Genomic DNA, 25,731 nt, shown 5'->3' with positions numbered 1-25,731 from the left:
TGATGATGTTTATTGTTCCTTTATCTCTTGATGCCAAACTTAAAAATCAATGGATTTCTTCTTCCTGTGAAACAATTTCAAGCCTTCCACGACCCATCTGACTCCTTGTTTTTTTTTTCTTTCTTTCTTAATTTTGGCTCCAATTAAAAGTGATTTGCTTTTTTATTTTTTGAAAAGCTTTGCCAAACTTTGTGCCTGTGTCGCTACCCATTAACATAACTGCTACTTCAGCTCAGGGCTCACTGCAAAAACATTTCCATCCTCCTCCCTTGTTTCATCCATTGAAATCTGCAGTTTGGGTGAAGGTGCAGAATTTAAGTCCTCGACAATCCAACAGGTGGTGTTTGACGTACACTCAACAACGCCATTGGCCGATAGGACAAGCCCCTCCCTCGCCTCATGTTTTTATCTGACATTTATAACCATGTGAATCTGAATGAGCTCAGATTATCCTTGTGTGTTTTATTTTGAAATGTTGATCCATACGATGTTTATCTACAGTTTCTGTGCGTGTTTATAAAGAGGAGGCTCTGATCAGTGTTAACGACTGAATTAATCACCTAATTATAAACTATTTATTTTGCTCATTATAAACTAACCCGTGTTTGGAGTGTGGCGGTCACAGCAGCAGCAGCAACTCTGTGTGTAGAAGTAGTGGCAGTGATTTTTTTCCCTCCAGTGTTAATAAAAGCCAAAATAGAATAAGTGTCTCATTAATGTCTCATGAGCAACACTCACCACATGTTTCTTCACACTTTCAAATAACAACTAGTTTACAGAAACGTTGTGGTGACTGTACGTGGACCTGGTCACCTATATACGATCCGTGTGCAGGTGGAAAAGTTGAAAAAGTGTAAAGGTGCTTGAGATGTTTTCTTGCGAATCTCCACTGCCAACTCCTCCTCCTCCTCCTCCTCCTCTTCTGCCAACACGATGGTAATCTTCCAGACGGAAAAATAAAAAAATCACACATTATCCGGAGAGTTGTCGGGGTCTGCATGTGTGACGCGCGGTGTTAATTGGCAGCAGAACGATCATGAAGAATTCATGCAGGAATAACTGTGGATTACTCTCGTTTAATTAAAGATGCTGCGTCTCCGCGGCAGCATGCATATTTAACGAGCAACATCGCTAACAGAAACTGATTACTGAGCCTCCCAACATGTGACGACGCGCAAGCTCACAGCTGCTTTTTACCACACACACACACACATATTCACGCACACATACACACACTGTCCACTGGACCAGTTGCCTCCCTGAGAGCTGTTCATCTGTTTTCATGTCGGGCGCCTGATACATTAGCTGATATCAGCCTCCGAATATTAGCGCTGCGTTCACAGACACCGATCATCAAAGTCAGAGCTCGTTCGGGGTAAAAGAAATTGAAAAATAAACATAAACATCTCCATCACGATAAATGGCCTCATTCTTGGAGGAATTTTATTCTGAAAGGCCCCGATTAAACCTTCTGTCATGTAAACAGTCCTCTGATTAGAAGCACCGTGTGCCGCTGACAAATGGCTGCACAAACCATTTAACACCTTACCCTCTGTTCACACATACAAATCCTCTCTGACGCTCGCAGGCAGGGTTTTTTTTTTGGGTGCTGAGTCGATCACAAACACAATCGCCTCTAGTTTATTTTCTACTGTTCAACCTTTCTCCACCTCTGTCATCACGCTGCCAAAGATCCTCTGCACGGAGGCTTTTACCACATTTATAGCCAGCGCTGATGCTAAACGCTACACTTCCTGTTTCCCAGGTGGGCGTGGCCATGATCACTGTGTGAAAGCGGCAACATACCGTTTGAATTTCCTGCTTGTTTTTATTTACTTGTAGAAAATATGGAAGCCCTAAGCGGCCAAACATTCAAACTACATTAACGCTTCTAACGCTTACATAAGGGGCAACTCTCCCGCCGTAGGAACTTGGGGGTAATTTTAGGGGGCTGAGGCTGTTGGAGCGTGACTCAAAAGCAGGAACCGCCATCTCCAGGAACTTTTACAGGGGCCAAACCTCTAAAAACCTGTGGGGAAGTTACTCAGCTTGTTTTCTCCCCCGGGATGACGACGCAGGTTGACCGGCTGACCACCTCAGGTCAGGAGACCGGCTGCTGCCTCTGGGACGAGTCGCTGTTCCCACAGTGGCTCTGAACTTCTCCCAAAACGTTGCAGCAAATTTCCTAACAGGAGTTATTTGTATGAACTGACCACAGATTGGGAATCCAGCACGCTCTTCTCTCCTCTCCTCTCCTCTCCTCTCCTCTCCTCTCCTCTCCTCTCCTCTCCTCTCTCCTTCTCACTCCTCTCCTCTCCCCTCTCCTCTCTTCTCTTGTCTTCTCTTCTCTTGTCTTCTCTTCTTCTCTCCTCTCTTCTCTATTCTTATCTTCTTCTCTCCTCTCTTCTCTTCTATTCCCCTCTCTTCTCTTCTCCTCTCCTCTTCTCCTCTCTCCTTCTCTTCTCCCCTTTCCTCTCCTCTCCTTCTCCTCTCCTCTCCTCTCCTCTCCTCTCCTCTCCTCTCCTCTCCTCTCCTCTCCTCTCCTCTCCTCTCATCTCCTCTCCTCTCTCCTTCTCTTCTGATCTCCTATCTCCTTCTCTCTCCTCTCTCCTTCTCTTCTCATCTCCTATCTCCTTCTCTCTCCTCTCCTCTCCTCTCCAGTACCTGGCTGCTCAGCTCTGGGACCGGGACTGAGAGACGGTCTCCTCTGTCTTCTTCCCGGCTTTGATCCCTCTGGTCAGAGCGTTTAGATCGCAGTGTGGCCTGAGTGTCCCACCTGAGCTCTCTATTGTAATTGATCGGATCAGATTTCATTCTACATTTGTGTCCATCCAGCTCTCTGTCCACACTGATTACCACACACAAAACCTGTTACTGTAAAAAATCTGTAAAAAAAAAAAAAAAAAAAAAGATCTGTAAAGCCGAGTAAAAAAAAAGAAATCTGTAAAAAAAAAAAAAAAAAAAAGCCATATAATAAGTGGACAGACAACTATACGATCGTGCGATTACACAACATTTTTATAAAAACAAAACCTACAATAACCGCCACACACCTGTGAAAATGAATCAACTTCACTTTAACTGGCACATAATGTACTTTCATCTCATTTCTAAAGAATCATGAATATAACATCAACTTGGCTGATACGGACCAATCAGAGGACAGCGTTTTGCCGAGGGTAAACAAATGTTGGTTTTGTGTCGTCACTGTGCCTCCGAGGTTGAAATAAAACTGTGACTCTGAATGTTTCAGCATTAAATATTTATCTTGAATCAGCAGCAGCAGCAGCAGCAGCAGCAGCAGCAGCAGCAGCAGCAGCAGCAGCAGCAGCAGCAGAGTCGGTGAAGCAGAAGCAGCTTTACTCCAAAATAAACACATTAAAAAAAAAAGAGGAAATTATAACATCGTATAGGATCTAAAGCAATTAAGTGAAGTCATAGTCCATAAAACAACAATTATATTAAACCACTGAACACTGTTACGTCTTTATTATCTCACTCACACACACACACACACACACACACACGCACAGACTGACTGGAGGCAGCCTGACGTCAACCCAGTACACCTCACACACACACACACAGACACACAAACTAGATCAATACAGATGATTGATGGAGAGTGACTGACAACTTCCTCGGCTGTTAACCCCTCATCCAATCAGAGAGCTCCCTGCTGCTCAGGTGGAACCGACAGAAACCTGATGATGATGATGATACGGAGAAGAGCGGACATTTTCTAACTCTCTCTCTCTCTCTCTCTCTCTCACACACACACACACACACACACACACACACACACACACACACACACACACACACACACACATACTGGTTTCCATGGTTCATGGGGACTAAGTTTGTAATCATCACTTCTGGGGACCACCCTTTCTAGAGGTTCTACAAGTCTGAAAAAAATCAGGTAAAGTATGCATTGGTCAGTAAGCCTAAACACACCTTCAAACCTTTGAAAAGGCAATGTAGTGTTTTCCCCATGCTACATGGGGACCTCCGTAAAAACGAGTCAATGTGTTTACAGGGGACACTATTTGCATAAATTTACATACTTCACACAAATGCGTATTTTACTTGTGGGGACCTATCTTTTTTTTTTTTAACAATTTTTTATTTTATTTTAATTCATTTTATGCCAACTTAAACAGGGCAGACATACAGTATGCTTATCTTTGTACCTTTGGTTGTAGCAGCATATTGTCCAATATACATTGGACAATATCCCTATCTTTATACTTACATGGCAAACAATTTGCTAAATTCTCCAACATATTGCATCTGGGAGTTTAACTTCTACTGTAGCGGTATCTAGAAAGATGCAGATTGACTCATTTCTAATCACTCGTGTTGTGCAAGTGATGAGGATGATTCTTAAAAGGATGGCCATTGTGACAAATTTCACTATTATAAATACTACCCATGTCAACACATTACCTATTGAATCGGTTCAAAACCTTCATGGCTATTTAAAAAATGTGCTAACAGGGTAACAGCTGTGCCTGAATGATTAGATCTGTGGAACTAACTCCAGTATCCGCTAAATATATGGAGACTGATACCCAAGTGTAAAAAAAAATATATCATGTCTGGTCTTGTTAGCCTATGAAGACTGCGCTACTACTCAGTCAACTCATCCACACAAAAATCAAACCAATTTGACTTGTACACCATACCTTTTATTAAACAAGGTAATATTAGCGGAGAACTCTCTTTTCATTTCTTCACAAATTACAATTTTGCAATTAACAGTATGTGTATAAAACATTCACAACTTCTGTGATACCATAAAACAAATTTTCTTCATTTGTAACTATCCAAATGTTTTATAACTAATAAAGTTGGCATTCAGACAAAGGTTTGTTTCACTTGTGCCATTCAACACTCCCAGCTTATTGATGGTCAAAGCCTAAACGCTATCTCTTTTACATTTCTTCATATATTACAATTTTGCAACATACACATCTACAACTTCTGCGATACCATAAAGCATCAAGCTTTTAAAGAAATACCTGCCAAACTGAACAATTGGCATCATAAAACTACATATCTAAGAAAAAAACAAAACTTCTCTACAACCCTTTTCTTTGTAATTGCCATACTATTTACCCAATATGTTTTGACTATTCCTTTTTTCCTCCCTTCCTCCATCCTTTCCTTCTTCCTTCTTTCATCCCTCCTCCATTCCTTTCTCTATCCTCCTTCCCTTCTTTCTACCTTCCCCTCAATCTCTCTTTCCTCCCTCCTTTCTGTCCTCCCTCCCTCTTTCCTTCTTCCTCTACTTAACTTTCTTTCCTCCATCCTTCTTTCTTGCCTCCATCCTTCCCTCTTCTTTCTTCAGAGGACAACAAGAGGGTTAAATCTAGACATTTAGATTAGACTACTTAGACATTTTCCTTTTTAAGGCGGTAATCCGGTTGTACACATAAAATTTCAAGTTCTGCCAGTCTCTGTTCCTGAGAGCTTCAGGTTCAGCCCTTAAACATTTTTCACAATCACTCTTTGACGGTACAGTACAAGATCGGATTAACTGATTCATTTGCCTCTCTACTGCCCTAATCTCTGCCGGCTGCCAGCGTGCTCTTTTCTGTGGAGCTTTACCTGTAAGTGAGGAGACAAAAACAAAAGTTTTATTAACAGTGTAAGGGAGACACTACAGTTCCAAGTCCTGTGCCAGTACATACAGTACAAGTGAAATTAAGAGGCTGATCAGAGCTGAGATAAGCATCGGTCCTCAATTATTTGATCAGTTTACAGCTGACAAATTTACAGCCGAGCCACAACTTGTGATTAGATGGCATTATAGGCCATAAGAAAGGCCCTTAAAAGTGCTTTAGTTTTTGAGGTTCCTTCCGGACGTGGAACAAACAAGAATGTTTTCTGTACATAATCAATAATGTCGCTGCAGTATTTATGTCTTTAGATGACATTATTTTGAGTGCTGTTGGAGCAATTAACTACAGTGTTTGCACAGTACAGCGCTGATCCACCAGACCTCATTCACAAAACAAACATTTTAACAGTTTGCGTGTCGTCTTGCAGACAGACGACAGACGACACAAATTCAGACTTTTTATGAATCTGCGTCATGATGTCAATTCGGGATACTTTTGATCACTTTATTACGATTAAATCTCGTGAATATCTGAGTTTATTTTGATGTGGCTAATGACACTTTGTTTTGGTGTACAGGCAGTAACATTACACTGCGAACCCTAACAGTGAAATAAAATCACTTTTTATAGCTTAAACTAAAATTTAAACAATATATTGAGTTACCCTGCTGTACAAGAGCATTGTTATTCTTGTCCTTCACGTGAAGTGTCAAGACGTGGGGTACCTGACGCTTGCATTGTGACCGCTGAGCTTTTCCCTCTATTTTAATGATCTCCTCATGATTGACAATACTCCGCCAGCAGATGATATTGTGAATGTAGCTCTCAATGCGTATTGAAGACCTTTCTGTCTTCTTTCTGATATCTCCGAACCGTTTTTCCAGAAATTTGATATTATTTCCTTTGGTATATCTCTCACTGATATAGCTGAAAACTTCTCATGCTAGGAGCGAAAGCTTGACAGGCGTAGCAACAGTATCCAAGGGGGGCGGGACTTAGCAAAGGGTCAATTTGTACTGAAATGCAGTACTAAAATGTACTCAGTTACAGTCCACCAGTGCTTGGGGGCCACCAGACTGAGGGTTGCAATGATGGCTCTCATTAATCTCCTGTCTTCAAATCTAGTGATATTACAATAAAAAAAGAGTAAAAAACAAACAAACAAACAAAAAAACATCACCTTTGGAGGAATATCCCACAGTACTGACTCCAGATGATGATCCGTGCTCTGCTGATGGCAGTTGTTGCTTGTCTGTTGAGTTTTCATTCCTCACAGCATCTGCAACAGTTTCCTCTGTTGACGGTTCTATGACATACACACAATGTACCTGATAAGACATACTTCAAATGCACTACAAACATTCTGGTCATAGAAAACAAAAGTAGGTCATTTATTGTTGCAAAAATGCTTCAAATTACAAAAAGAAAAATCTGTGCAAACAACAAGTTTCAAAAAACTGTTTTCTTCATTAACTATATCTAAATATTCTTTAATAATTGATCAAGTTGGGGTGATATCTACTTCACCTCACATTGTTGCATCCAGTATTAACTTGACAAAAGTTTGTTTCACAAAAAAAGAGGAAAAAAAACAATTACCTTTGGAGGAATGTCCCACAGTACTGACTCCAGAAGATGATCCGTGCTCTGCTGATGGCAGTTTTTGTTGCTTGTCTGTTGAGTTTTCACTCCTCAAAGTATCTGCAACAGTTTCCTCTGTTGACGGTTCTATGACATTCACACAATGTACCCGATAAGACATACTTCAAAAGTAATACAAACATTCTGGTCATAGAAAACAAAAGTAGGTCATTTATTGTTGCAAGAATGCAACAATAACCTCAACCTGGTGGAGCAAGAGCAATCCAGGTGTTGTGGTGTCACATTCATAAGGCATATCTGAGCCAAGGTTTAGACGAGAATCAAGAAGTCTTTTTTTTCTTGGAGTGAGGTCAATACTAGAATCACTGTCAGTGTCCGGGTCAGAATCAGGAACATACTCGTCTTCATCTCCACTGACTGATTATGTGGTATCATACAGTTCTGTGTCTTCAAGAAATATGTCCTTCATCTAAGAGATTTTTTTAAAAGATAAAAATAAAATAAAAAGTCACTTGGACATATTTTCTCTAAAATAAACACTCCATTAAATCATGTACTTTATGAAAGATTGTGGAACATTTCCACAATGTTAATCCAGGCACTTAGTTGTGGACTTACTATAATGCTTTTTGTCCGTCTTAGTCTTGGTACAATTTCTTCATTCTCATTATGGAAGTCCTTCAGAGTCTGTAAAAATAAGCAACAACTTAAATCATTATACAGTATGAAATTAAACTGAAAAGTACAAAAAAAAGTAGTGTATGAAGCTAAATGAGACTCAAACATTCTTTAGAGAATGATAGTAAAATGTATTGACAGACGTTTTTAAGCCACTACTTAGGGAAATTTCTATCTTCAATACAACAAGCTTCATGGGGACTTTAATACACACCATGTTATCATCCTTCACGGGGACTAAGCATCTCTGGATGTTATTTAACACTAATAGTATCATAAGTACATTGTGGGGACATCGTAAATGTGTTGGATTACAGTGGTATTTAGGCAAAAAGAAAATGTCCAGACAGGTTCAGATCCATCTTAAAAGTGCTTTTATCTTTTGCCTCATTGAGGCATTAGATTTAACTGTTAGTAGATCTGACCGACAATAAATTACCCTCACAATGACCCCATTTGCTTTATTTAGTGCGACTGTGGTCTGGAGGTAGAGCAGTCGTCCACCAATCGGAAGATCAGTGGTTTGATTCTTGGCTTCTCCATGTCGATGTGTCCTTGGGCAAGACACTTAACCCAAAATTACTCCCAAAGGCTGTGCCATTGGTGTGTGAATGTGAATGTATAACTCTAAAATGTACGTCACTTTGGATAAAAGTGTCTGCTAAATGACATTGTAACATTGTAGCATTAGATTTAACTGTTAGTAGATCTGATCGACAATAAATTAACTGCACAATGACCCCATTTGCTTTATTTAGTTACTTAAACCTAAGAGAGGCTGTTGCAGTAAACAACAAGTGATAAAGGTGAATGTACCTGTTGAGGACTGTCCTGTGGACACGAAGCTGCTTCCATCTGTTTCTCAGACACGGCAAGAGGATGGGACGTCTTTGTAGGATCAATATCCAGGGCACACAATGTCATCTGCAATGATGTATAAAGAAAACAATGGAGAAATTAAGACCTTAATGTGGCCACTATATAAAACTCAAGTAGATAAAAATACATGTTCAAGGATCTTTAAACTTTAGTACATGCCAAAACACCAGACTTCAGAGGAAAGAAAACAGAAAGAAAATTGTAATATTTCAGACTAATGAGTAAACCTGTGTTTGCTTTAACACATCTTCAATACAACAAGCTTCATGGGGACTTTAATACACACCATGTTATCATCCTTCACGGGGACTAAGCATCTCTGGATGTTATTTAACACTAATAGTATCATAAGTACATTGTGGGGACATCGTAAATGTGTTGGATTACAGTGATATTTAGGCCAAAAGAAAATGTCCAGACAGGTTCAGATCCATCTTAAAAGAGCTTTTATCTTTTGCCTCATTGAGGCATTAGATTTAACTGTTAGTAGATCTGATCGACAATAAATTACCCTCACAATGACCCCATTTGCTTTATATAGTGTGACTGTGGTCTGGAGGTAGAGCAGTCGTCCACCAATCGGAAGATCAGTGGTTTGATTCTTGGCTTCTCCATGTCGATGTGTCCTTGGGCAAGACACTTAACCCAAAATTACTCCCAAAGGCTGTGCCATTGGTGTGTGAATGTGAATGTATAACTCTAAAATGTACGTCGCTTTGGATAAAAGCGTCTGCTAAATGACATTGTGACATTGTAGCATTAGATTTAACTGTTAGTAGATCTGATCGACAATAAATTAACTGCACAATGAGCCCATTTGCTTTATTTAGTTACTTAAAACTAACTTAGGAGAGGCTGTTGCAGTAAACAACAAGTGATAAAGGTGAATGTACCTGTTGAGGACTGTCCTGTGGACACGAAGCTGCTTCCATCTGTTTCTCAGACACGGCAAGAGGATGGGACGTCTTTATAGGATGAATATCCAGGGCACACAATGTCATCTGCAATGATGTATAAAGAAAACAATGGAAAAATTAAGACCTTAATGTGCCCACCATATAAAACTCAAGTAGATAAAAATACATGTTCAAGGATCTTTAAACTTTAGTACATGCCAAAACACCAGATTTCAGAGGAAAGAAAAACACCAAATTGTAATATTTCAGACTAATGAGTAAACCTGTGTTTGCTTTAACACATCTTCAATACAACAAGCTTCATGGGGACTTTAATACACACCATGTTATCATCCTTCACGGGGACTAAGCATCTCTGGATGTTATTTAACACTAATAGTATCATAAGTACATTGTGGGGACATCGTAAATGTGTTGGATTACAGTGATATTTAGGCCAAAAGAAAATGTCCAGACAGGTTCAGATCCATCTTAAAAGAGCTTTTATCTTTTGTTCATTGAGGCATTAGATTTAACTGTTAGTAGATCTGATCGACAATAAATTAACTGCACAATGACCCTATTTGCTTTATTTAGTTACTTAAAACTAACTTAAGAGAGGCTGTTGCAGTAATCAACAAGTGATAAAGGTGAATGTACCTGTTGAGGACTGTCCTGTGGACACGAAGCTGCTTCCATCTGTTTCTCAGACACGGCAAGAGGATGGGACGTCTTTGTAGGATGAATATCCAGGGCACACAATGTCATCTGCAATGATGTATAAAGAAAACAATGGAAAAATTAAGACCTTAATGTGCCCACCATATAAAACTCAAGTAGATAAAAATACATGTTCAAGGATCTTTAAACTTTAGTACATGCCAAAACACCAGACTTCAGAGGAAAGAAAACACCAAATTGTAATATTTCAGACTAATGAGTAAACCTGTGTTTGCTTTAACACATCTTCAATACAACAAGCTTCATGGGGACTTTAATACACACCATGTTATCATCCTTCACGGGGACTAATTATCTCTGGATGTTATTTAACACTAATAGTATCATAAGTACATTGTGGGGACATCGTAAATGTGTTGGATTACAGTGATATTTAGGCCAAAAGAAAATGCCCAGACAGGTTCAGGTCCATCTTAAAAGTGCTTTTATCTTTTGCCTCATTGAGGCATTAGATTTAACTGTTAGTAGATCTGATCGACAATAAATTACCCTCACAATGACCCCATTTGCTTTATTTAGTGCGACTGTGGTCTGGAGGTAGAGCAGTCGTCCACCAATCGGAAGATCAGTGGTTTGATTCTTGGCTTCTCCATGTCGATGTGTCCTTGGGCAAGACACTTAACCCAAAATTACTCCCAAAGGCTGTGCCATTGGTGTGTGAATGTGAATGTATAACTCTAAAATGTACGTCGCTTTGGATAAAAGCGTCTGCTAAATGACATTGTGACATTGTAGCATTAGATTTAACTGTTAGTAGATCTGATCGACAATAAATTAACTGCACAATGAGCCCATTTGCTTTATTTAGTTACTTAAACCTAAGAGAGGCTGTTGCAGTAAACAACAAGTGATAAAGGTGAATGTACCTGTTGAGGACTGTCCTGTGGACACGAAGCTGCTTCCATCTGTTTCTCAGACACGGCAAGAGGATGGGACGTCTTTGTAGGATGAATATCCAGGGCACACAATATCATCTGCAATGATGTATAAAGAAAACAATGGAGAAATTAAGACCTTAATATGCCCACCATATAAAACTCAAGTAGATAAACATACATGTTCAAGGATCTTTAAACTTTAGTACATGCCAAAACACCAGACTTCAGAGGAAAGAAAACAGAAAGAAAATTGTAATATTTCAGACTAATGAGTAAACCTGTGTTTGCTTTAACACATCTTCAATACAACAAGCTTCATGGGGACTTTAATACACACCATGTTATCATCCTTCACGGGGACTAAGCATCTCTGGATGTTATTTAACACTAATAGTATCTAACACTAGTAGTATCATAAGTACATTGTGGGGACATCGTAAATGTGTTGGATTACAGTGATATTTAGGCCAAAAGAAAATGCCCAGACAGGTTCAGATCCATCTTAAAAGAGCTTTTATCTTTTGCCTCATTGAGGCATTAGAATTAACTGTTAGTAGATCTGATCGACAATAAATTAACTGCACAATGACCCTATTTGCTTTATTTAGTTACTTAAAACTAACTTAAGAGAGGCTGTTGCAGTAATCAACAAGTGATAAAGGTGAATGTACCTGTTGAGGACTGTCCTGTGGACACGAAGCTGCTTCCATCTGTTTCTCAGACACGGCAAGAGGATGGGACGTCTTTGTAGGATGAATATCCAGGGCACACAATGTCATCTGCAATGATGTATAAAGAAAACAATGGAAAAATTAAGACCTTAATGTGCCCACCATATAAAACTCAAGTAGATAAAAATACATGTTCAAGGATCTTTAAACTTTAGTACATGCCAAAACACCAGACTTCAGAGGAAAGAAAACACCAAATTGTAATATTTCAGACTAATGAGTAAACCTGTGTTTGCTTTAACACATCTTCAATACAACAAGCTTCATGGGGACTTTAATACACACCATGTTATCATCCTTCACGGGGACTAAGCATCTCTGGATGTTATTTAACACTAATAGTATCATAAGTACATTGTGGGGACATCGTAAATGTGTTGGATTACAGTGATATTTAGGCCAAAAGAAAATGCCCAGACAGGTTCAGATCCATCTTAAAAGTGCTTTTATCTTTTGCCTCATTGAGGCATTAGATGTAACTGTTAGTAGATCTGATCGACAATAAATTACCCTCACAATGACCCCATTTGCTTTATTTAGTGCGACTGTGGTCTGGAGGTAGAGCAGTCGTCCACCAATTGGAAGATCAGTGGTTTGATTCTTGGCTTCTCCATGTCGATGTGTCCTTGGGCAAGACACTTAACCCAAAATTACTCCCAAAGGCTGTGCCATTGGTGTGTGAATGTGAATGTATAACTCTAAAATGTACGTCGCTTTGGATAAAAGCGTCTGCTAAATGACATTGTGACATTGTAGCATTAGATTTAACTGTTAGTAGATCTGATCGACAATAAATTAACTGCACAATGAGCCCATTTGCTTTATTTAGTTACTTAAACCTAAGAGAGGCTGTTGCAGTAAACAACAAGTGATAAAGGTGAATGTACCTGTTGAGGACTGTCCTGTGGACACGAAGCTGCTTCCATCTGTTTCTCAGACACGGCAAGAGGATGGGACGTCTTTGTAGGATGAATATCCAGGGCACACAATGTCATCTGCAATGATGTATGAAGAAAACAATGGAGAAATTAAGACCTTAATGTGCCCACCATATAAAACTCAAGTAGATAAACATACATGTTCAAGGATCTTTAAACTTTAGTACATGCCAAAACACCAGACTTCAGAGGAAAGAAAACAGAAAGAAAATTGTAATATTTCAGACTAATGAGTAAACCTGTGTTTGCTTTAACACATCTTCAATACAACAAGCTTCATGGGGACTTTAATACACACCATGTTATCATCCTTCACGGGGACTAAGCATCTCTGGATGTTAATTAACACTAATAGTATCTAACACTAGTAGTATCATAAGTACATTGTGGGGACATCGTAAATGTGTTGGATTACAGTGATATTTAGGCCAAAAGAAAATGCCCAGACAGGTTCAGATCCATCTTAAAAGAGCTTTTATCTTTTGCCTCATTGAGGCATTAGATTTAACTGTTAGTAGATCTGATCGACAATAAATTAACTGCACAATGACCCCATTTGCTTTATTTAGTTACTTAAACCTAAGAGAGGCTGTTGCAGTAAACAACAAGTGATAAAGGTGAATGTACCTGTTGAGGACTGTCCTGTGGACACGAAGCTGCTTCCATCTGTTTCTCAGACACGGCAAGAGGATGGGACGTCTTTGTAGGATCAATATCCAGGGCACACAATGTCATCTGCAATGATGTATAAAGAAAACAATGGAGAAATTAAGACCTTAATGTGGCCACTATATAAAACTCAAGTAGATAAAAATACATGTTCAAGGATCTTTAAACTTTAGTACATGCCAAAACACCAGACTTCAGAGGAAAGAAAACAGAAAGAAAATTGTAATATTTCAGACTAATGAGTAAACCTGTGTTTGCTTTAACACATCTTCAATACAACAAGCTTCATGGGGACTTTAATACACACCATGTTATCATCCTTCACGGGGACTAAGCATCTCTGGATGTTATTTAACACTAATAGTATCATAAGTACATTGTGGGGACATCGTAAATGTGTTGGATTACAGTGATATTTAGGCCAAAAGAAAATGTCCAGACAGGTTCAGATCCATCTTAAAAGAGCTTTTATCTTTTGCCTCATTGAGGCATTAGATTTAACTGTTAGTAGATCTGATCGACAATAAATTACCCTCACAATGACCCCATTTGCTTTATATAGTGTGACTGTGGTCTGGAGGTAGAGCAGTCGTCCACCAATCGGAAGATCAGTGGTTTGATTCTTGGCTTCTCCATGTCGATGTGTCCTTGGGCAAGACACTTAACCCAAAATTACTCCCAAAGGCTGTGCCATTGGTGTGTGAATGTGAATGTATAACTCTAAAATGTACGTCGCTTTGGATAAAAGCGTCTGCTAAATGACATTGTGACATTGTAGCATTAGATTTAACTGTTAGTAGATCTGATCGACAATAAATTAACTGCACAATGAGCCCATTTGCTTTATCTAGTTACTTAAAACTAACTTAGGAGAGGCTGTTGCAGTAAACAACAAGTGATAAAGGTGAATGTACCTGTTGAGGACTGTCCTGTGGACACGAAGCTGCTTCCATCTGTTTCTCAGACACGGCAAGAGGATGGGACGTCTTTATAGGATGAATATCCAGGGCACACAATGTCATCTGCAATGATGTATAAAGAAAACAATGGAAAAATTAAGACCTTAATGTGCCCACCATATAAAACTCAAGTAGATAAAAATACATGTTCAAGGATCTTTAAACTTTAGTACATGCCAAAACACCAGATTTCAGAGGAAAGAAAACACCAAATTGTAATATTTCAGACTAATGAGTAAACCTGTGTTTGCTTTAACACATCTTCAATACAACAAGCTTCATGGGGACTTTAATACACACCATGTTATCATCCTTCACGGGGACTAAGCATCTCTGGATGTTATTTAACACTAATAGTATCATAAGTACATTGTGGGGACATCGTAAATGTGTTGGATTACAGTGATATTTAGGCCAAAAGAAAATGTCCAGACAGGTTCAGATCCATCTTAAAAGAGCTTTTATCTTTTGTTCATTGAGGCATTAGATTTAACTGTTAGTAGATCTGATCGACAATAAATTAACTGCACAATGACCCTATTTGCTTTATTTAGTTACTTAAAACTAACTTAAGAGAGGCTGTTGCAGTAATCAACAAGTGATAAAGGTGAATGTACCTGTTGAGGACTGTCCTGTGGACACGAAGCTGCTTCCATCTGTTTCTCAGACACGGCAAGAGGATGGGACGTCTTTGTAGGATGAATATCCAGGGCACACAATGTCATCTGCAATGATGTATAAAGAAAACAATGGAAAAATTAAGACCTTAATGTGCCCACCATATAAAACTCAAGTAGATAAAAATACATGTTCAAGGATCTTTAAACTTTAGTACATGCCAAAACACCAGACTTCAGAGGAAAGAAAACACCAAATTGTAATATTTCAGACTAATGAGTAAACCTGTGTTTGCTTTAACACATCTTCAATACAACAAGCTTCATGGGGACTTTAATACACACCATGTTATCATCCTTCACGGGGACTAATTATCTCTGGATGTTATTTAACACTAATAGTATCATAAGTACATTGTGGGGACATCGTAAATGTGTTGGATTACAGTGATATTTAGGCCAAAAGAAAATGCCCAGACAGGTTCAGGTCCATCTTAAAAGTGCTTTTATCTTTTGCCTCATTGAGGCATTAGATTTAACTGTTAGTAGATCTGATCGACAATAAATTACCCTCACAATGACCCCATTTGCTTTATTTAGTGCGACTGTGGTCTGGAGGTAGAGCAGTCGTCCACCAATCGGAAGATCAGTGGTTTGATTCTTGGCTTCTCCATGTCGATGTGTCCTTGGGCAAGACACTTAACCCAAAATTACTCCCAAAGGCTGTGCCATTGGTGTGTGAATGTGAATGTATAACTCTAAAATGTACGTCGCTTTGGATAAAAGCGTCTGCTAAATGACATTGTGACATTGTAGCATTAGATTTAACTGTTAGTAGATCTGATCGACAATAAATTAACTGCACAATGAGCCCATTTGCTTTATTTAGTTACTTAAACCTAAGAGAGGCTGTTGCAGTAAACAACAAGTGATAAAGGTGAATGTACCTGTTGAGGACTGTCCTGTGGACACGAAGCTGCTTCCATCTGTTTCTCAGACACGGCAAGAGGATGGGACGTCTTTGTAGGATGAATATCCAGGGCACACAATATCATCTGCAATGATGTATAAAGAAAACAATGGAGAAATTAAGACCTTAATATGCCCACCATATAAAACTCAAGTAGATAAACATACATGTTCAAGGATCTTTAAACTTTAGTACATGCCAAAACACCAGACTTCAGAGGAAAGAAAACAGAAAGAAAATTGTAATATTTCAAACTAATGAGTAAACCTGTGTTTGCTTTAACACATCTTCAATACAACAAGCTTCATGGGGACTTTAATACACACCATGTTATCATCCTTCACGGGGACTAAGCATCTCTGGATGTTATTTAACACTAATAGTATCATAAGTACATTGTGGGGACATCGTAAATGTGTTGGATTACAGTGATATTTAGGCCAAAAGAAAATGCCCAGACAGGTTCAGATCCATCTTAAAAGAGCTTTTATCTTTTGCCTCATTGAGGCATTAGATTTAACTGTTAGTAGATCTGATCGACAATAAATTAACTGCACAATGACCCTATTTGCTTTATTTAGTTACTTAAAACTAACTTAAGAGAGGCTGTTGCAGTAATCAACAAGTGATAAAGGTGAATGTACCTGTTGAGGACTGTCCTGTGGACACGAAGCTGCTTCCATCTGTTTCTCAGACACGGCAAGAGGATGGGACGTCTTTGTAGGATGAATATCCAGGGCACACAATGTCATCTGCAATGATGTATAAAGAAAACAATGGAAAAATTAAGACCTTAATGTGCCCACCATATAAAACTCAAGTAGATAAAAATACATGTTCAAGGATCTTTAAACTTTAGTACATGCCAAAACACCAGACTTCAGAGGAAAGAAAACACCAAATTGTAATATTTCAGACTAATGAGTAAACCTGTGTTTGCTTTAACACATCTTCAATACAACAAGCTTCATGGGGACTTTAATACACACCATGTTATCATCCTTCACGGGGACTAAGCATCTCTGGATGTTATTTAACACTAATAGTATCATAAGTACATTGTGGGGACATCGTAAATGTGTTGGATTACAGTGATATTTAGGCCAAAAGAAAATGCCCAGACAGGTTCAGATCCATCTTAAAAGTGCTTTTATCTTTTGCCTCATTGAGGCATTAGATGTAACTGTTAGTAGATCTGATCGACAATAAATTACCCTCACAATGACCCCATTTGCTTTATTTAGTGCGACTGTGGTCTGGAGGTAGAGCAGTCGTCCACCAATTGGAAGATCAGTGGTTTGATTCTTGGCTTCTCCATGTCGATGTGTCCTTGGGCAAGACACTTAACCCAAAATTACTCCCAAAGGCTGTGCCATTGGTGTGTGAATGTGAATGTATAACTCTAAAATGTACGTCGCTTTGGATAAAAGCGTCTGCTAAATGACATTGTGACATTGTAGCATTAGATTTAACTGTTAGTAGATCTGATCGACAATAAATTAACTGCACAATGAGCCCATTTGCTTTATTTAGTTACTTAAACCTAAGAGAGGCTGTTGCAGTAAACAACAAGTGATAAAGGTGAATGTACCTGTTGAGGACTGTCCTGTGGACACGAAGCTGCTTCCATCTGTTTCTCAGACACGGCAAGAGGATGGGACGTCTTTGTAGGATGAATATCCAGGGCACACAATGTCATCTGCAATGATGTATGAAGAAAACAATGGAGAAATTAAGACCTTAATGTGCCCACCATATAAAACTCAAGTAGATAAACATACATGTTCAAGGATCTTTAAACTTTAGTACATGCCAAAACACCAGACTTCAGAGGAAAGAAAACAGAAAGAAAATTGTAATATTTCAGACTAATGAGTAAACCTGTGTTTGCTTTAACACATCTTCAATACAACAAGCTTCATGGGGACTTTAATACACACCATGTTATCATCCTTCACGGGGACTAAGCATCTCTGGATGTTATTTAACACTAATAGTATCATAAGTACATTGTGGGGACATCGTAAATGTGTTGGATTACAGTGATATTTAGGCCAAAAGAAAATGTCCAGACAGGTTCAGATCCATCTTAAAAGAGCTTTTATCTTTTGCTTCATTGAGGCATTAGATTTAACTGTTAGTAGATCTGATCGACAATAAATTAACTGCACAATGACCCTATTTGCTTTATTTAGTTACTTAAAACTAACTTAAGAGAGGCTGTTACAGTAATCAACAAGTGATAAAGGTGAATGTACCTGTTGAGGACTGTCCTGTGGACACGAAGCTGCTTCCATCTGTTTCTCAGACACGGCAAGAGGATGGGACGTCTTTGTAGGATGAATATCCAGGGCACACAATGTCATCTGCAATGATGTATAAAGAAAACAATGGAAAAATTAAGACCTTAATGTGCCCACCATATAAAACTCAAGTAGATAAAAATACATGTTCAAGGATCTTTAAACTTTAGTACATGCCAAAACACCAGACTTCAGAGGAAAGAAAACAGAAAGAAAATTGTAATATTTCAGACTAATGAGTAAACCTGTGTTTGCTTTACACATCTTCAATACAACAAGCTTCATGGGGACTTTAATACACACCATGTTATCATCCTTCACGGGGACTAAGCATCTCTGGGTGTTATTTAACACTAATAGTATCTAACACTAGTAGTATCATAAGTACATTGTGGGGACATCGTAAATTTGTTGGATTACAGTGATATTTAGGCCAAAAGAAAATGTCCAGACAGGTTCAGATCCATCTTAAAAGAGCTTTTATCTTTTGCCTCATTGAGGCATTAGATTTAACTGTTAGTAGATCTGATCGACAATAAATTAACTGCACAATGACCCTATTTGCTTTATTTAGTTACTTAAAACTAACTTAAGAGAGGCTGTTGCAGTAATCAACAAGTGATAAAGGTGAATGTACCTGTTGAGGACTGTCCTGTGGACACGAAGCTGCTTCCATCTGTTTCTCAGACACGGCAAGAGGATGGGACGTCTTTGTAGGATGAATATCCAGGGCACACAATGTCATCTGCAATGATGTATAAAGAAAACAATGGAAAAATTAAGACCTTAATGTGCCCACCATATAAAACTCAAGTAGATAAAAATACATGTTCAAGGATCTTTAAACTTTAGTACATGCCAAAACACCAGACTTCAGAGGAAAGAAAACAGAAAGAAAATTGTAATATTTCAGACTAATGAGTAAACCTGTGTTTGCTTTAACACATCTTCAATACAACAAGCTTCATGGGGACTTTAATACACACTATGTTATCATCCTTCACGGGGACTAAGCATCTCTGGATGTTATTTAACACTAATAGTATCATAAGTACATTGTGGGGACATCGTAAATGTGTTGGATTACAGTGATATTTAGGCCAAAAGAAAATGCCCAGACAGGTTCAGATCCATTTTAAAAGAGCTTTTATCTTTTGCCTCATTGAGGCATTAGATTTAACTGTTAGTAGATCTGATCGACAATAAATTAACTGCACAATGACCCCATTAGCTTTACTTAGTTACTTAAACCTAAGAGAGGCTGTAAAATAAACATCAAGTGATGAAGGTGAATGTACCTGTTGAGGACTGTCCTGTGGACACACCTGCATTCGCCACGGGCAGTCATTGCCTCCGTAGTCGTAAGTTATTTCTTCACCTTCTTTTATGTCTTTTAGAGCAAAAAGACACAAGTATGGGCTTCCCTCCACCTCAATTTTTTTCATCCGGCAATTTGGATGTCTGTGTTCATCGTTCACTAGGCGGCCAGATGAATCGTCTTCTCTGGAGGCATCAATACTAAGAATGGACAAAGAGATGAGAGTAAAATAAAAACACTTTTACTTAAAAATAATGTTATTACATTATTAAATGGCAGACATCGATTGTGCAGTCAATTTTAACAATTTATACAAATTATATAAAGGCATGTACCAGAGATAAAGGTGCACTTACCACCATGTTTTCCCTCTCCACTTGAAGACAAAGAAAAATGCAGCACAGGAGGGGTGGTACACTTTCCTCCTCCTCTGCGCTTCAGCATCATCTATGAAATCACCCCTGTATTCAACCACAAAATCTCCTTTGCAGAATGAACCTAGTGCGAACAATCCACGTCCTGCAAGAAAAAAATTAAAGGAAATTTTGATCAAAACAAGGAAGCAAATCATGTACTACAATGGATCATCACTGATGCTGGTTGCTAAGGAAGATGCTTTGCCTAGCAACTGTTGCTATGAAAATGGGTACACCAAATCTATGATCATACAGTATCTGTATACTACAGACTCCAAGCTTTCATATGGTATATAACAAGCTATGATAACCAACTGCAGAATAGCTGTAGAGGCCTTGGCAGTTTACTACTACATAGAACTGAAACGTATAGAGCATTCTGGGGTCATGTACAAAATGATGTAAAAAGTATAGTAGGAATGAGTTGTATTACTGTTACCACTCAAATTCTTATTCAGGACATCTTGAAGGTTAAAAAAAGTCATGTGGCACTTTGGAAAAGCGGTCTGGATTCAGACATCATAAAACAATGCAATCGCAGAGGAACTGTATCACTGATGCTGGTTGCTAAGGAAGATGCTTTGCCTAGCAACTGTTGCTATGCAAATGTGTACACCAAATCTATGATCATATCTGTATTCTACAGACTCCAAGCTTTCATATGGTATATCATGAGCTATGATAACCAACTGCAGCATGGCTCTAGAGGCCTTGGCAGTGTACTACAACATAGAAATAAAATGCATAGAGCATTCTGGGGTCATGTACAATATGATGTAAAAAACATAATGGGAATGAGTTATATTACTGTTACCACTCAATTTCTTATTCAGGACATCTTGAAGGTTAAAAAAAGTCATGTGGCATTTTGTTGTGGGGGGGGGGGTGCATGGTAGACCCTCCTGGCTCCCCGCCTATAAGACATCATCTTACCTTTCACTGCATTGATGAATTTCACCTCCAGTTTCCATGTCTTGTCAGTCTTTAAACCAACATGGTGGCAGGCATCTTTAACAGGACTGAGCCTGGGCGGCATTTCAAACTGAAGAGAAATTAATAAAAGACAGTTTGTTAAAATGCATACGGTGCTATTCCAACTAGGGTTGTGCCGATGGACAATATCATCATTGTCATTAATGACCCACCATCACGATTAAATTGCCGTTGTTAGTAGATTATTATTATATTTTATGCTGCCCCCCCCCCCCCCCGGCCTAGTCAGACAGACAACTGTCTGGGCCTAGTCAGACTAGGCCCAGTTAAATGCCTGGCTCTGCTGCCACGTGCGCTCAGCCACCCCCCAGCCAAGGTGGACTTCAACTTGAAGAAGCCTACAGTCTACGCCGGAGAAACTGACTCTAAAAACTTCAGCTGCTCTCAGAAGATTATTGTAGCCCCCAAAAGCATAAAGTCACAGCACGATGATGTTAGCGTTCACACTGCAGCATCACCTCACGTATTATTTGCTGTTGTCTGTGCGTTGCACCTGTAGCATGCCGAGCTGTTGGAGCTAACGCTAGCTGCAACAGCTCGGCATGCTACAGGTGCGACGGTAGCATCACGGCTATTTTCTCTAGTTAAATGACATAAGTTACATACTATATTGACTAAACAGAGCATTTGACACGGTGCAACGTCGACTTCTCACTTGGCTTCTAACATTATCCGTTTACTTTCTACATGTGCATTAACATTAACTGAATAAATCTATCCTGGTTGCCGAAAAATTCGCCTTCAATAGCCTTCAACAACAACAACACACGATAGTTTGAATAAATGAACAAATATAAACTGCTATATTTCAATAAAATGATTAATACATACCGAAAAACGCCGCTGACCACGAACTCAAGACAGCTCCGGGTAATCATCCGACATCATCATTGACCGCAGGTTGAACCGATTTCAGAATAAAAGTCCACCAGCGGAAGTGCCGATTTCAGGCAATTTAAAGGGGAGAAGTTCAAAGTTCTTTATTCAAAGTTCTTTATTTGCCATTTCTGCCAGGACTAGTAGTCCAGGCAGGTCCATGTACTTTGCGGCCATTCGATTTTCAATTAGAAATCAAAAATCAAAAAATGAAAAAGTGACAGATTATTTTGTTTTTTGTTTTTTAATCTAATACAAAAATTTTAGGCTTCGATCAAAAATACGAAATGGAAAAACAGGCAGCAGGACTGAATTTGATTTTAATATTTAATTTGTGGGGTTTACGTGACCCGGAAGTTGGCACAAAGATCATACATTTTTAGAGACGTGATCCGTGGAGCTGGAGGGTAAAACATTGGGTCAAGGACAAGACGGGACACTGCACAGAGCAGCAACCACCAAGACCTGTCAACTCACTGGTCATTAAATTAGACACGTCGCCGCCGCCCTCTCCCCCCCTTACCGGCTACCGTTCTCAAATAAAAGCTGGGACTCAACCAGACTCTGGTCTCCTATAGGGCCGGGTCTGGCTCCAAGTTTGAGCAAATAGGTACATGAGCAAAGACCCGACCAGGTCCGACCAGTGTTGGAGCCTGGACCCGATGCGGCCGGACTCACGAGCATACCTCCTGTAATCCAGAGTCCCCCATTTGGGGGACTTGAAGACATGCATAACAATAACAAAGCCCCCACTGCACTGATTATGAAAGAATATGGTCATATTATATGTCAAATTAAACAGCAGAAGCTGGGCTACAACGTGTAAAAACCATGTTTATATGACCCAAACACAGCCCAAACACTACTCAAACAAACAACTAGACATCAAACTTCATAAAGCACCTCTGTGTGGACCCAGTCGCCACATTTCTGGCTCGTATACTACTGTACATAATGCAAAACACATCAGCGACCTCTCATCTGAACGTGAACATCGGGGCGTCCCTGAACAACAGCGGCTAACACAGCAGCTAGCAGCAGCACGGCAGAGGGAGAAGACAACAACCAGCAAAGTCGAGCAAAAACAGACACTGCGTGGCCAAAACATGGTCGTACATTTGCTCTTACCTTTGCTGTTTTGCCGTGAAAAGGTTGTGTTATGGGTAAATCCACAATATTTCCAGTTCAACTCTGCCTAGTGTTTACATCTGAATCAGCCGGGCCAAAATCCGACGGCGCTAGGACCCTGTACGGAAGCCTGCACGGAGCCTGACGGAGCGCACACAACCCCACGTTGGCCTGCACGTGGATCTGCTGATCTGACTGGTTCATGGCTGTCACATGGCTGCCAGTGCGGCCAATCACATCGACCTGGGTCTAGCGTCATTCCTCTCTCTCTATTGGTTAAAATGAGCCGCCACTCACTCGAATCGACCACTCCGCTGCAGAGATAGAGGCTGAAAGCCAAACCCACCCAAACAAGCTGCTCTGAGCAGCAGGGACGCAGAGACACTGAATCCACTATGTTAGTTATTTCCAATCGGTTCCAGTAGATTTATTTTCAGTTAGTTTATCCAAATTGTGTGAAAATAAAGATTAAACAATAGTTTATAGTAGCAGGTGGTTCCAAGCTGTGCCAAAAATGGACATTTTGGAAAGTTCGCCTGGATATTTTGTAGTAAAATCTCAATCATTTTGTCCTGCTTCAATTAATCAGAATCAACCACTGCAGAGACAATGTTCACATGCTGTACAATGATTTTATAGAGAGTTTGAGCTTCATCAGCATTATTCTAAAGGGCACTCATCAAAAATATGATTTTTTTTTAGGCGAATATTAATTTTATTAATTTTTTTCTGTGTGTCATCTTCATTTACTCTTCACCAGTAACAGATATACTGAAATTTACACATTTCAGCAATTCCTAATTTTTTTTCCCTTTACTATGACACCAAAAGTATTCAAATAGACCTTGTGGTTGCAGAGATATACTCATTTTATTATGGATATGCAATTTTCGAGAAAAGGCCTAAAAAATAGGCTGGATTTTTTAATTATAAAAAAATATATATAAAAAAAAAAGAAGAAGAAAAAAAAAGAGAAGCCCATATAGCCTAGTTGTGTTCATAGAGACGTGACAGGTGGGGCCAGACAAGCTGGTGATCAGCTGTGGTCATTGAATTGTTAGACACTATAGGCCTAGGTCATTTCAATTTGCGCGTCTGTGTTTTTTCCTTTTTAAAATAGGCTCATTATATGCGGATTGAGACTGAGCGAGTGAGCAATAAGCACGAGAGAAACTGTGCACCAGATGCAGGTTGACCAGCAAAAACTTAAACGAGACGGTTAAGGAGAGGAAAAACACAGAATATACAATAGGCCTATATGTCCAAAAGACTGTCCGGTCGTCACGACGTGAACGAGGGAGGATCTGATGGGGGCTCAGGTTTAGTGATGAGGAACTGTCACTGCAGCTGCACAGGTGCCAGCAGCTGCTCCAAACAGACACGTTACAAACTTTATTTTGAAGGGACAGATTAGATGTTGATTTTGTTAACAGTGACTTTATTGCACCCAAACATTAAGCATATAGCCTATCTGTCGGCTGCTGTCTTATCGTTTAATCGACCCCCCACAATATTTGTTTGCAGAATGTTGTTGTTGTTGTTGCGGCTGCGATATTATTCAGAGGATCTACGAGGGGGGGGGGGACGCTTCACCTCCTATGACATCTATACTTTTATCTTGGTTTAGGTGAGGGATTCTCCAGGCAGGGACTGTTTTCAATGACTGAAAAAAAAAAACAGCGGTGAGAGCTGGATGTGATCGCTCAAAACGTGACAGTGTCTTAATGACCAGTGAGATGACCTAAGTCTTCGTGGTTGCTGCTCTGTGCAGTGTCCGGTCTTGTCGCTGAACCAATGTTTTACCCTCCAGCTCCGTGGATCACGTCTATGAAAACTATGAATGATCTTTGTGACTGCGTCTCTTGATATCGCCAAACTTCCGGGTCACGTAAACCCGACCAATTAAATAGGTCCTATTAAAATCAAATTCAGTCCTGCTGCCGCCGTCGTTTCTGGGTACATGACATCCTCCGGCGGTGCACAGAGCTCGGCGCGTCCCCTCTTATCGGAGTTACGTCCATATGTTAGCCACTATTAGCTCAATTTTCTCCGGTCAAGCACAGCTCGCCAGGGGTTAGCGCCAGGATCTCTAGGCGTGAACTGGAATGCGTGTGCTTGTTTCTGGTGTTATTGGAGACTGTACTGGTGTTTGGAGACTGTACTGGTGTTTGGAGACTGTAGTGGTGTTATTGGAGACTGTACTGGTGTTTGGAGACTCTTAGCATTCACAGCCGGTCACACTAGCCTCGTGCAGCAGCCCCGGCTCGTTAGCGGGTTGAATTAACATAATAAAAATAAACTGACACATTTTATGATATAGGCCCAAAATAAGCCTCCTCTCCTTGAAAGACCAGCAGCCCACTGTTCTTCTGTAACTCTGTACTTCTGCTTCTTCAAATAAATTTTTCCAGCAATAGCAAAACATGATGTGCACAGGGAGGGGGAGGAGGGAAGGAGGGGGGGGGGCACATCTTCCCCCCTGCACAACTCACCCCACTCTCCCCTATGC

At 39.7% G+C, this 25,731-nt stretch overlaps 1 pseudogene; it reads right to left on the bottom strand.

Moving 5' to 3' along the window:
- Nucleotides 1–7,471: 7,471 nt before the first annotated feature.
- On the bottom strand, nucleotides 7,472–20,747 carry LOC146960431 (N-lysine methyltransferase KMT5A-A-like; annotated as a pseudogene).
- Nucleotides 20,748–25,731: the final 4,984 nt, after the last annotated feature.

Source organism: Trachurus japonicus, unplaced genomic scaffold (genome assembly GCF_045865225.1).
Source record: "Trachurus japonicus isolate A0001 unplaced genomic scaffold, Traja_1.0 AP030384.1".
In the NCBI taxonomy this organism is placed as follows: domain Eukaryota; kingdom Metazoa; phylum Chordata; class Actinopteri; order Carangiformes; family Carangidae; genus Trachurus; species Trachurus japonicus.
This window is presented reverse-complemented; position numbering and strand designations above follow the sequence as displayed.